The sequence below is a fragment of the Phoca vitulina genome, unplaced genomic scaffold (assembly GCF_004348235.1).
Source record: "Phoca vitulina isolate PV1807 unplaced genomic scaffold, GSC_HSeal_1.0 scaffold11, whole genome shotgun sequence".
NCBI lineage: Eukaryota > Metazoa > Chordata > Mammalia > Carnivora > Phocidae > Phoca > Phoca vitulina.
In genome coordinates, this window is record NW_022589714.1 from 31,166,720 (window position 1) to 31,180,698 (window position 13,979).

General features: G+C 42.3%; 1 pseudogene; it reads left to right on the plus strand.

Moving 5' to 3' along the window:
* Positions 1–3,280: 3,280 nt before the first annotated feature.
* Positions 3,281–10,227, plus strand: LOC116635848 (annotated as a pseudogene).
* Positions 10,228–13,979: the final 3,752 nt, after the last annotated feature.

The following is a 13,979-nucleotide window of genomic DNA, read 5'->3' on the forward strand; positions in this document are numbered from 1 at the left end:
TTACACCCCAAAGCTGATTTCACATTCATTAGCTGGTTGTTCATACGAGTTACTTTATGATTTGGTGCTAAGTAGCATGCTATTTTTCTTTCTCCTTCTCTTTCATTTTCTGCTCCTTCTTTGCAGCCTCCTCCTTTTCTCCCTTGTTCCTCTCTTCCTCCTCCCCCTCTTTCCCCTCCTCTTCCACTTCCTCCTCCAGCTCCTTCTTCTCTCTCTCTGCCTCCTTCTCCACACCATCCTCCTCCTTCTCCTCCTCCTCCTTGTTCAGTGTTTTTGGGACCAAAGGATGGGCAAGGTTTTTTATGGAGCAAAGACTCAAAACTGCAAGTGAATCTAAATGTGTAGGGCTTTTGGGATAGTAAGGCTAGTGCATCTAGATTTACCTCCTAGGCAAAGTTAAGAGCAATAATGCCCTTCTCTTGAGCTACCCTGTTCCCAGTCCAACAGAGGATTTGTGAATTCATTCTGTTTGACTAGTTAAACATTCCCCTGGGCTACCTTGCCAATGAACTGTCCAAATTTTATCACACAGTTATGTTTCTGCCATGTGGGAGGGTTCCACTGCTTTGATAAGTCTGTTTAAACAGCACCATGTTGGGCTTTCTAATCAGGATCAGTCACTTCGTTACCACGATCCTAGATTATTATTTAATTACTTTATACTCCCATATTGCAAAATGGGGGCCCATGAGGGAAGTGCCAAAAAAAAAAAAAAAAAAAAAAGTGTGGCTCTTGAGTATCCAATCATGCTGTGTTATATGGAGGGTGCCGAACTTTGAGCCATACTGAGCCATACTGAGCCATACTGAGCAATGTACTGTGTTAAAGGACTATGACAACTTCTCTGCTTTCTGGGAGCTCACAGTTTAGTGAGGGGCACAGAAACTGTAATCGCCGCAAGCTGTGAAAATTCAATAGTTAGGAGTAACAGGGAGAAACTAGTCTGAATGTCAGGAGAACTAGGAGCTAGTCCAGACATCATTGCTAGCTGGCAAACCAGACGCTTTCTCTGGGGTGCGGCGTATGCATTCCACATTTGGAGGACTAGCTGACTTCTCAGTTGCCTTGTGGCTCCATGGCTCTGGAGTCTTGAGGGGAGAGCTGGATACATCAATGGAGCACAGAATTAGTCTTTAGAAGGCACATGAAGGCATCAATTAGGATGCAACATAATGAGAGTCAGCAGGGCCCTAGAAGTATTGCCAGCATTTAGAGAATAAAACAGGAAATAAATAAAACAGGCTTTCCCTTATACAGGAAAGCTTCAGACCTTCAGTTGTCTACCAGCTTATTTTTCTGACTAGACTTAAACCCCTTCAGGGGAGGGAACAAATCAGACTTGTATCCTGCTCCTGACCGGCCATTTTGGCTTCATACACAGAACCGCTCAGTGAGTTAGTGGAGGAAGTTTGAAGGAAACTTCTCGAGAAGAGGAAATGTGCTATGTGTCAACCAGGAGCCAGGTGTCCAAGAAGAAAAATAAATAAATAAAGGACCCCTGGAGCATTTAAACTATTTTGGCATATAAAAATCCAAATTTCATGTCACTTTTCAAAAATATGACAGTTACGTAAGGACGAACACGTTTGTGCTAAAAACTCAACCACCACGAAATCTTGCAAAGATGTTTAAAAATATTTCCTGACCAGAGCTCTGATGACTAAAAATGGGACTGAATCCTTGCTTTGTAATGAATCTTGTGCTTCTGTCCTCACGTCACTGACAAGCCCAAGACCATGGCTGATTTTCCCAGTAATTGTGTGAGGAGCTTTCTGGGTCCTTCCAGCTGTGAGCAGCTTGGCGTAGAGCCATGGTTCTCAGCCAGGGCTGATTTTGCCTCTGGTTTTATTTTGGGTTGTCATGGTGGAAGAGGGACACTATGCATCCGGCATCTCATGGGTAGAGGCCAGTGACGGTACTAAGTAAATATCCTCCAATGCACAGGACTGCCTCCGATAAGAAAGAATTACCCAGCCCCAAATGTCAATAGTCCAGGGAAGCCTTAGAATAGAGTAATGGCTGTCAGACTTCTTTGGCTGCTCCCTGTCAAAATATTTCACTTTACAACAATTCAGAGCACCCAGTCACACAGGGACACTCACATGCAGCATAAATGCAACCAAAATTAAAATTTTACCCCCAAAATACGTACCCTTAATGCATATGATACACTCTGATGTTTACTTTTATATTGCAATTGAAAAATCTAAGCAGAATCCGCTGTGTTGATTTCACAATCTGCTAATGGGTCACAGCCTACAGTTGGCAAAACACTGGTACAGAGAAGCTCTAAGACTTTGGGTCAGATAAAAGCATGTTTGAATGCTAGATTCACCACTTAATTTAGGCTAGTCACTTAACCTCTATAGATATCAAAATCCCCAAATGTAAACGGAGAATAATAACAGAATGTAGGGGCGCCTGGGTGGCTCAGTCGGTTATGCATCTGATTTTGGCTCAGGTCATGATCCCAGGGTCCTGGGATTGAGCTCCACGTCTGGCCCTCTGTTTAGCGGGGAGTCTGCTTGTCCCTCTCCCTCTCTCTTTCTACCTCTCCCCTGCTTGTTCTCTCTCTCTCAAATAAGTGAATAAAAAACCTTTAAAAAAATTACAGAATCCCCCTCAAGTAATTTTTATGGAGATGAAATGAGGATAAAAAGGAGAAAAACGCCTTTTATGTGATCACTATTAGTTCCTTTACATACACTCTAAAGGTAATGCACTAACATCCTCTTTTTCTAGATTGTAAAATCAAATTTGCCCAGCAGTAGAAAACCATAGAATTTCAACTGAAAAAAAATGGGTTGAGTATCCTTTTCTATGGAGAGAATATAGAAGGTTTTGGCAACAGTCAGGGGAAGACAAAGGCCCAGTTAATGCTTTTGAGCAAGTAGAACATGACAGCCAATGGGTGGAGACTGACTGCTCCCTCTTCCTCCTCCCTGTGAGTGAGGTCCTTTGGTCTCAGTGCCCCTCACAGGCTCCCAGGGCCAGAACCTGTGCGGGATCGAGGCGGCCCTAGTTATGCCCTCCTTGTGAGAAGGAACAGCAACCTGAGCCTGGTTTGGTGCAATTTCATGATGATGGCCACTGATGGGTCAGAATTTGGGCCATGAAGCCCTCCATGGGACTCCTCCAACAGTCCTGTGAAGAACGCAGACACTTCGCTCTTCTGTTTGAATGCACATCATAAAGTACAGTTTGCTTCCATGGTTTCATTCGTTCAATGGTTATCCATCCATCCATCTATCCAGGTTTAGGGAAACCAGGAGACAGCATCATGGCGGGGGAGCCCAAGCTTCACTACTTCAGTGGATGAGGCAGAATGGAGTCCATCGGGTGGCTCCTGGCTGCAGCTGGAGTAGAGGTATGTTCTAAGTGAGGTCATCTTAAGGTGGATATAAAAGTATGACTGGATCAAAGTAGTTTTCTCTCATAAACTAGGAGATTTCCATACTAGATGGCAAGTGAATAGTTTTACCTTAAGTAAAAATATCCACATGTTAAGAAAGAAATGGACTGGGGACGCCTGGGTGGCTCAGTTGTTAAGCGTCTGCCTTCGGCTCAGGTCATGATCCCAGGGTCCTAGGATCCAGCCCTACATTGGGCTCCTTGCTCAGTGGGAAGCCTGCTTCTCCCTCTGCCTGCCTCTCTCCCTACTTGTTCTCTTTCTCTCTCTCTGACAAATATATAAGTAAAATTAAAAAAAAAAAGAAAGAAATGGACCGATTTGACTGAATGAAAATTCAAGTCATCTTGTCCATGAGAGAGCACATAAACAAATTTTCAGGGAAACAAAAGACACAACAACTGATCAAATGTGTGGACCTCATTTGGATTTGTATGTCAACAAACTATAAGTACATATGACACCTACGAAATTTGGAAACTTGATATTTGCTTGAATATTAGATGGTATTAAAGAATTATTGTTAATTTTTAAGTATAATTTTAGGTGTATTATTGTGGTTATTTTCAAAATAGTTCTTATGCTTCTGAAATATACATAGCAATAAGTAGAAACTTTGGATAGCAGGGAAAGGGACCCCTACATAGGAATGTCTCTCAAAACCTGCCTTAAATGCCATGAATACCATGAGACTTGTTACCGAGCCCCAAGTTCGGCTGCCTGTCATTTGAAAGGCCAATACTCAGGAGATAGGATTTGATTGAAGAGGAATATGAGCTTTAATCAGAAGGCTGGCCACCTGGGGAGTAGCTGGACTCTTGTCCAAAAGCCAACTCCGAGGCTTCTAAAGGGGTTTTTAAAGGAGTTTAGGGCAGTTAATCAGTAAAGGGAGTGTAGTGGCCTGCAACATTCCTTGATTACAAGCAGCCTCCATGATACAAATGTTATCTCAGTGCTCAGGGTTGTGCGAGGGGGTGGGGTTCCTGTTTCATGACGTGCAACAGTAACTGTTCTTTCTGCAAAGGAGAGCAGTCTACAGATACACAAAGGAAGGTTACTAAAATCATTTGTGTGACCTAAAAAAAGAACATTTGGCTAAAAAAATTGCTAGGCTAATCAGAAAGCAGAGGCCGCTTCGAACAGACTTACTGGCCTCTGCATCCCGGGAAAGTTCTGGTCTTTCCCTCCTCAAGGCCAGTGGTCTGTCTGCTAAGAATCCAGGGACTTAACGTCAGCAAATCAGGAGCATGTTAGCTTGACATAGGTTAACCCTTCAGACCAGCCGGAGTGCTGTTACAGACTTCCTTTGGAACTTCCCATTTGGAATGGCACCTGGTTGGTAGCCTTGTTGTAGTCTCTTCCGACATCTTCCTAAAATCTCCATGATTTAAGAAATAAATTGACACAAAATTATAAGGGACTTCTCATGTACCTGGGTGGGTATTTGAGCAGGTACCCATGGATACATACATGGATGGACACATGGCATGGTGGCTAGAAAGTAAAAGAGTGATTGCTAGGAAAAACGAAGACTCTGGGAACATAAATACAAAATGCCATTCTGCTAGAGTGTTACCGGGTAATTCTAATTTCATTTTTAATCTCAACAAACGTGTTTTCCATCTGAGAAGAGTGTAACCCAGAAAACATTTCACTCTGCTTCTTCTTTTCTTTTTTCAAGAGACAGAAGTCTGATGTCCCAGCAAGTACCAATGGTGGACATCGATGGAATGACGCTGGTGCAGACCAGAACCATTCTCAACTACATGGCCCCCAAATACGACCTCTATGGGAGAGACCTAAAGGAGAGAGCCCTGTGTGGTACTTTTTCTGTGCTTTCATCAACAATTAGCAGGAACAATCTTGTTCCTTCCCTGAGTGAGCAAGACTGTGCTCACAGGTTTCATGGCCAACAGCTGTGTAGGTCTTGGTGTTAGAGGTTCTAGAACAGCAGAGACCTATGAGGGAGAGAAATAGTAAACTTGGAGTGGATTCAAGTGAGTACGATTGTATAAGGGGGTGCAGTCTATGGATATAGTACACTGACAGAGTTTCCCAAAACTGATGAACTGTGAAGCCAGGAGGATAGTGGAAACATGACTCCAGGTACTCAGGCTTTTAGGAGCTGGATACACCCAACAGCTAGAACCAAGGCCAAAGTATCTGAGTGTCTAGAGAAGAAGGCTTGGGAAAGCCAAAGGAAGATCCTTTGGATTCTCAAGTTCCAGAAATTACAAGAATAATGACCTGGAACCTAACGTATCAGCCAATTACATGAACTGGCCACTTGACAAGGGTTAGCAGAGGCTGGTCCTCAAAATGCTAGGATTACCTTGAACATTTTGATACAGGACTAAAGCAGCCAGATTTAGTCAATATGGAAATATCTGGGGGATCTCCTGTCTGTTGTGATGGGATCACATCATTGAAATTTAAATCTTATAGGGAACTGTAGCAGTTACACAAAAATTACACGTAGTTATTGTGTGTCAGTAAATCCACTGCTATGTATACATCCAGGAGAATGAAAAAATCCACACAAGAACTTGTTCACAAAAGTTTATAGCAGCATTGTTCTTAATAGTCACAAAGGCGAGGGACGCCTGGGTGGCTCAGTCTGTTAAGCATCTGCCTTTGGCTCAGGTCATGATGCCAGGGTCCTGGGATCAAGTCCCACATCGGGCTCCCTGCTCAGGGGAGTCTGCTTCTCCCTCTCCTTGCTGCTCCCCCTGCTTGTGTTCTCTCTCTCTCTCTCTCTCTCTCTCTGAAAAATAAATAAAATCTTTAAAAAATTAATTAAAAAAATAGTCACAAAAGTGCAGCAAATAAAATGACCATCAATGATGGATGGATGAGCAGAAGGTGGCCTATCCATACAATGGGATATGGAGAGGGATAAAGTATTGATGCGTGCTACCACATGGATGAGCTTTGAAAATGTATTAAATCAAAGAAACCAGTTACAAAAGGTCACATATTGTATGATTCCAATTATATGAAATGTCCAGATATTCAAATCCATAGAAACAGAAGGTAGTTGAGTGGTTGCCTGGGGCTGGAGGGGCAAGGAGATGGGGAGTGGCTGTCAAAGGCACAGAATTGTTTTCAGGGTGATAAAAATGATCTGGAATTAGAAAGTGGTGATGGTTTCCTAATATCCTAAAAACTACTGAAAATATATTTTGAAGGGTGACAGTTATGGTATGTGAATATATTTCAATAAGCTGGTATTGAAATTTCTATAATTTCTATTATACTTATGTATAATAGAAATGCCAGTTTGAAACAAAAGAAAAGAGATCCCCTATAACATGTACTGGTTGAAACTATATTAAGAATTTCACCATTTCAGGGGATGTTTTAGGTGAAGACTTAAGAAATGCAAACAAGGTCAGAGTTGGGCAACTGTATGTGGACATGGTTGTGGAAAATAATTGGAAAGCCTGCTGATATTGGGCACATCAGTGGGCCTGGGTGTGTAACAGGACGAGACAGGAGGGACATGACTGAGATGGCTGTGCCAGGGACTCTCTCTAGAGATCACTTCGGTGGCAGGGCTTAGCCACATGAGTCACATTACCTTGTGCAGAGAACAAATCACAACAGATATGGCAAGGCCCAGGTACGGTGGGTACATGCAGGATTGCACCAATTTCTCTGCAACTCTGGACAGGTCACCAATGCTCTCTGTCCCTCTCTTTGGTCATGTGTATAATGAAAATTTTGCACATAATGGCTAGACATGTATCTACGTCGATGGCTTGTTCTAGGATGAAATTTTCAAATCAAGTAAAAATCTGAGCTGAATGGGTGGCAATAAAAATGCATCCAATGGGAGCTGAGCCACTTTGCCCCCTCCTGATGCCCATTCTTGTATGTTTTTCAACTATAAAATCAAGGCAGGAGACATTTGACAACTTGGTCCCTTTGTCTTTCAGGATAGATATGTACACAGAAGGTATGGCAGATTTGAATGAAATGATCATTGTTTTGCCTCTATGCCCACCTGACCAAAAAGATGCCAAGATTGCCCTGATCAAAGAGAGAACGATAGATCGTTATCTCCCCGTGTTTGAGAAAGTAAGTGGACTGGTGAGCGCTTTGGGGCACTGGACTTGGAAGCAAGGAAAGATAGTGCCTGGCTGGCATTCCTTAGGCATTGACCTTCACTCCCAGTAGCACCCTGACTCTCAAGGCATTTTATAAAAACTGATGGTGAGGGAGAATTGTACCAGTTATACCCAAATTTCAGTTTTCCAGCAAGACTTCAACTAACCAGGACCCAATCTAGAATTCTCTATTCAGCAGACCTCCCTGGTCATAGTCAGAGCTTGGGCGGTTGAAGGCTCTGAGGTTGGAATAGATCTTGCAGAGCACCATGCGGGGGGCTTTGATCCAAGAGGAATACAATGACAGCAATGGGTCAGGAGAGACACTAGCAACATGGGTAGGGAGACGTGAGGCCAGCTGCCCTTCAGAAAATATGGTAGTGTTTTGGGGATGGATGGATGAGATGTATCTGGACAGAGATGGGGGCAGTGGGACGGAGAGGAACAGACGGATGGAGGGATGTTAAGGAAAAATCAATTGACATAGTTGAAGACATGGTTCTCAGACTTGAGAGAAAAGTCATGCAAACTAAGGAAATGAGGTTCCACCACTATACATAGTATGTATGTTAGTTAATGTTTCTCCTGGGAGGTAAGAGGAGAACATTTCAGGATCAAAAGTACCTGAAATTGTGCTAAATAAAAACTATGGGCCAAAAAAATGATTGTAGGAGATACAGGGGGCCATACATAGAATGAAAGGGTTAACACGGACACACCCATCTTTATGAGGCATTAGATCATTCTGTTAATCACTGACAAATGTTAAGTCATTGCTTGCGTGTTGGCCCTTTTCAAGGAGGAAAGAATTCATAGTAATCAGGAAATATTCTCTCTCCTGACCCTGTGGTGCTGAGAGTTTGGGGCACATTCAGATGATGAAGTCCTGAACAGTCTTCCCATTTGAGCACAGCTATACTTTGAAATCACAGAGCCCTATGATAAGATAAATGAAAACTGTAGGTTACCATATAGCATTTGAAGTTTTATTATATTCTTTGCCTAATAAATTGTCCATGTTTCCTTATGTGTACATAGGCTGAAAGGGTATTTGCCAAAATTTCCTGAAGTTGGTGGTGCCGTGGGGTTTTCTCTTCATGTTATCATTTGCATATTATTGGAATACTTTAATAAATTTCATGAATTTCCCCAACATTTTATTAGGAAAAGTTGCATATGTCAGAAGAGATATACAGGGCGCCTGGGTGGCTCAGTTGGTTGAGCGACTGCCTTCGGCTCGGGTCATGATCCTGGAATCCTGGGATTGAGTCCTGCATCAGGCTCCCAGCTCGGCGGCGAGCCTGCTTCTCCCTCTGACCTTCTCCCCTCTCATGCTGTTTCTCTCTCTCTCGCTCTCTAATACATAAATAAATAAAATCTTTAAAAAAAAAAAAAAAAAGAAGAGCTATACAGTGAACACATGTTTTAGGGAGACATTAGCCAGGACTTCAGCTGAGGGAAAGAACAGCAGAGACCCAGTGTCTCAGTGAGTCAGGGGCAATGCAGAAGGTCTGAAGCCCACACCCCCTCAGTGAGGCGGCAGAGGTGGGGAGGTCGGGCTGGAGAGCAGAGAGGAGCAGAGGGGCCCAGCCTGACTGTGCCTGAGCACATGATGTGATTCCTCAAATACTCCAGGTATTAAAGAGCCATGGACAAGACTACCTTGTTGGCAACACGCTGAGCAGGGCTGACATTCACCTGGTTGAACTTCTCTACTATGTGGAAGAGCTTGACCCAGCCTTCTGGCCTACTTCCCTCTGCTGAAGGTGATCTCTCTCACAGCTTTCAGGAGGGAAGGCTCACATCTCCCACCTCAGGATTTGACATTTGGACTCTGGTTCCATCATTGTTCCTTCTCAGCCCCACAACTCCCTCCAGAGTTAGGTCCTAGGGGCTGGTTGAGGCACAGAATCTTGTCATGCCAAGGACATTTGAGGTGGATGCTTCCCCAAGAAGAATAGATTGTCTTCACCAGGAGAAGGACCCAGGGCTCAACATCAACCTCCCCATCCCCATTCCATTATGGTTTCTGTCCTTGTTTTCTCTTATCCAGGTGTATCCTTCGTGTGTCTGCCTGAGCAGCTCTCCTTCCTCCCGCTTCCTTCCCTCCACTCCTGCTCCTAATGTTTCTCTGGGCAGAGTCTCCCTCTCTCCCTGTCCCTCTCTCAGTGGGCTGACTGGTTTTGACCAGTCTCATGGTTTACCTTTCTGTATTTTCTGTCTTCTGTTCCAGGGCAGTTTTCCTATATTTTCATCTGTCTGGAGACTTTATGTGTGTTGATATCTGACAGACACATTCCTCTTCCCTGGGTTGCACAAGAGTGATGAATCTACAGGATTTATGTGTAGGGAAGGAGATAGGGAAAACCTGAAACCAAAATGAGTCTGAAAGAAAGATGTTTTTGGGGCAAATGGCATTGAGCTGTCTTTTCTCCTCCAACCCTCATGTCTCCCTGGGTGTCTTTTTCAGCCACACACTGGTGCTGATGGAGGGGACTCAGTTGGTCGTTGCAGGACAGTCTCTGATTCCCTGGGTTGTGCTAATGATGGGGTTGGTCTTTGGCTCCGTTCTGAGGCTGTGCCCTTGTGCATTGCAGAATCAGCAATCTCCCCACCGTGAAGAAGTTTCTGCAGCCTAGCAGCCCAAGGAAGCCTCCCATCGATGAGAAAAGTTTAGAACAAGCCAAGAAGATTTTCAGGATTCAATGAAGCAGGAATGGATGCCCAGCAGAAGCAGAACCAATCTGCTGAGGTTTTCCAGCAATGAAGTGCATTACCTAAATGTAAATCCTGGCTATCATGAGACTAGGAAAAGTTGCCAAGGTTTAGTGGTAATTAAATAATAATACTCCTATGAGCCAATTTAACTTTTTAAACTATTATTTATTCTTTTTCATTAGTATCAAATATAAAATCAGTATTCAGTCCCTCTATTCTGTCTCTTGGAATTAAAAATTAACATAGGAAAACATAGATTATGTGGTCTCTTTGATCTTTCTAGGAATTGTCATATAACATTTGTTACCTAGCCTCTCAAAGAGTTGAGTGTAGAAATTCATATCTGACCTTCTCATGTACCCACAGGAAAATAGTTACCCCTCTGGGTAATGCCATAAAAATATGTTCTTGTTTCATCTTTGGGAGTCATTTTTCTTTCTATAATAAAAATGTTTTGGGAATGGTGTGTCTGGAAATGGTGATAACATTGCCCAGGGCTCCGAGTACACCTCGATGGCCCAAGGGTGTGAGTCTGGGCTTTGGGAATTTCTCACAATTCCCCTGTCTGACGTCTGTGTTCATTTATCCATGTCTCAAAATATATTTATTCATCTCACTCAAATGTGATCTGTGGACCTTGCTTGGATTCTGATGCCAATAAACCAACTGTACAGAAAACTTCATGAGACATTGGGGGAAATTTGAATGCTGAAAATTTAATAAAAGTCAGGAATTAAAAAGTGAGCATGATAGGAGAATAGTATGGTTCTGTTTAGCCAAAGTGTTTACCTTTTACAGATTACCATGCTAAGTTTTTGACAGATGGAGTGATATGCTGTCTAGGATTTGCTTCACAATAATCCCATGGTATTGGGGGCAGTAGGTGGGAGTACATACTAGTTTCTCATGGTTACTCTACCAGTTACTACAAACGGGTGGCTTAGAACAACACAGTCCACACTTTCAGAGGCCAGAAGTCCAAAGTCAAGAGGCCAGCTGGGTTGTACTTCCTCCAGAGGCTCGAGGGGAGAATCCTTCCCTGCCTCTTGCAGCTTCTGGTAGCTTTCTACAATCCTTGCTTCTCTTGGCTCAATGCCACGTCACCTCCCTCTCTGCCTCTACCTTCAAACAACCTCACATCTGTGTGTCTGTGTTTTCTCTTCTGTTATAAGGACATGCATTATTGGATTTGAGATCCACCCAGGTCATCCAGGATGATTTCATCTCAAGTTCCTTAATTTCATGACCTCTGCAAAGACCTCTTTTCCAAATAAGATCACATTTCCAGGTTCCAGGGATTTAGACATTTAGGAGGCCTGCGTACCATCCACTACAGGGTGTTGATGAAAAAAGATTGTTGGCAATTGCTGAAGCAGGGGGATCAGTACATCAGGATTTGTTATACTATTCTCTCTACTTTGGCATTTGCTAAACATTTTCCACTTAATTCTTTTCTTTTTTTAAAAAAATATTTTATTTATTTATTTTAGAGAGAGACAGAGAGAGAGAATGAATGCATGAGGGGGGTGGGGAGAGGCAGAGGGAGAAGCAGACTCCTCGCTGAGCAAGGAGCCGGACGCGGGATTTGATCCCAGAACCCTGGGATCATGACCTGAGCTGAAGGCAGACGCTTGACCGACTGAGCCACCCAGGTGCCCCTCCATTTATTTTCAAACACTATATTATTTATTGAGCTCTCTGTGCCAGGTGCTGTGCCAGGCAATGGGAGCTTGACTGAAAACAAGATGAAGATCCTTTTCCCAAGAGTTCATAGCATGGGGGAAATTGATATTAAACATATAATGTCAAAATACTGTGAGAAAGGACATAATAGGGGACAAACAGCAGCTCAAGGTAGAGTATTCCAAACAGAACAAATAGTAAGTGCAAAGGCCCAGAGGCTAGGAAGGCTGACTGGAGTGAGGAAGAGAAGAAAAAGCATAAGAACTGAGTTTCCAGATTTAGCAGAGAAAATACAGGACACCAGTTAAATATGAATTTCAGGTAAACAATAAATAATTTTTTAGTGTAAGTATGTTTCAAACAACATTTAGGACATACTAATACTAAACAATCATTTATTTTTTAAAAGCTTGTATCTTTTTTTACTAAAAATTTGTTTTTAATTCTAGTATCAGTAACATATTAACATGTTACATTAGTTTCAGGTATACAATATTGTGATTTAACAATTCTATATATTACTCAGTGCTCATTACAAGTATACTGTCAATCCCCATCACCTATTTCACCCATCCCCCACCCACCTCCCTTCTAGTGACCGTCTGTTTGTTCTCTGTGTTTAAGAGTCTGATTTTGTTTGTTTCTCTTTCTTTTTTTTTTTTTTTTGTTCTGTTTCTTATAGTCCACATATGAGTGACATCATATGGTATTTGTCTTTCTCTGACTGGCTTATTTCACTTAGCATTATACCCTCTAGGTCACTCCGTGTTGTTGCAAATGGCAAGATTTCATTCTTTTTTATAACAGTAATATTCCATTGTGTATATGTGGTATGTATTTATCCACTCATTCATCTGTGTTTAACCCATTCTTTATCCATTCATCTATTGATGGACACTGGGGTGGCTCCTATACCTTGGCTATTGTAAATAATACTGCAATAAACATAGGGGTGTATATATGTTTTGCATTAGTGTTTTCATGTTCTTTGGGTAAATACCCAGTAGTGGAATTACTGGATCATATGGTAATTGTAATTTTAATTTTTGAGGAACCTCCATACTCTTTCCCACAGGGGTGGCACCATACTGTTCCTACCAGCAGTGCACGAGGGTTCCTTTTTCTCCACATCTTCACCAACACTTGTTGTTTCTTGTGTTTTTGATTTTAGTGATTCTGATGGGAGTGAGGTGATATCTCATTGTGGTTTTGATTTGCAATTCCCTCACGCTGAGTGATGTTGAGCATCTGTTCATGTGCCTGTTGACCATCTGTATGTCTTCTTTGGAGAAATGTCTGTTCGTGTCTTCTGTCCATTTTTAAATTGGATTATTTGTTTTGTGGGTGTTGAGTTGTAGAAGTTCTATATATATTTTGGGTATTAACCCCTTAGCAGATATATCATCTATAAATATCTTCTCCCATTCAGGAGGTTGCCTTTTTATTTTGTTGATTGTTTCTGTTCTGTGCAAATCTTTTTATTTTGATGTAGTCCCAATAGTTTATTTTTGCTTTTATGTCCCTTGCCTCAGGAGACATATCTAGAAAAATGTTGCTATGGCCGATGTCAGAGAGATTACTGTGTCTGCTCTCTTCTAGGATTTTTATAGTTTCGCGTCTCACATTTAGATCTTTAATCCATTTTGAGCTTATTTTTGTGTGTGGTATAAGAAAGTGGTCCGGTTTCATTCTTTTGCTTGTAGCTGTCCAGTTTCCCCAACACCATTTGTTGAAGAGTCTGTTTTTCCCATTGTGTATTCTTGCCTCCTTTGTCGAAGATTAATTGACCATATAAACGTGAGTTTGTTTCTGGGCTCTCTCTTCTGTTCCATTGATCTATATGTCTATTTTTTGTGCCAGTACCAAAAAAAATCATTTATTATGTGTCTGAAACTCACATTTAATTGGGTGCCCTTATTTTATCTAAAACCCAATATAAACAGTATTCCAGAGATCTACTTGCCATTTACGGACATCAGCTCCCTGCTAGGCTCATGTAGCGGTTTCTCATCTACCTTGGACCTGGCATCCAATTCATGAAAACCTCACAGTCAATTTCT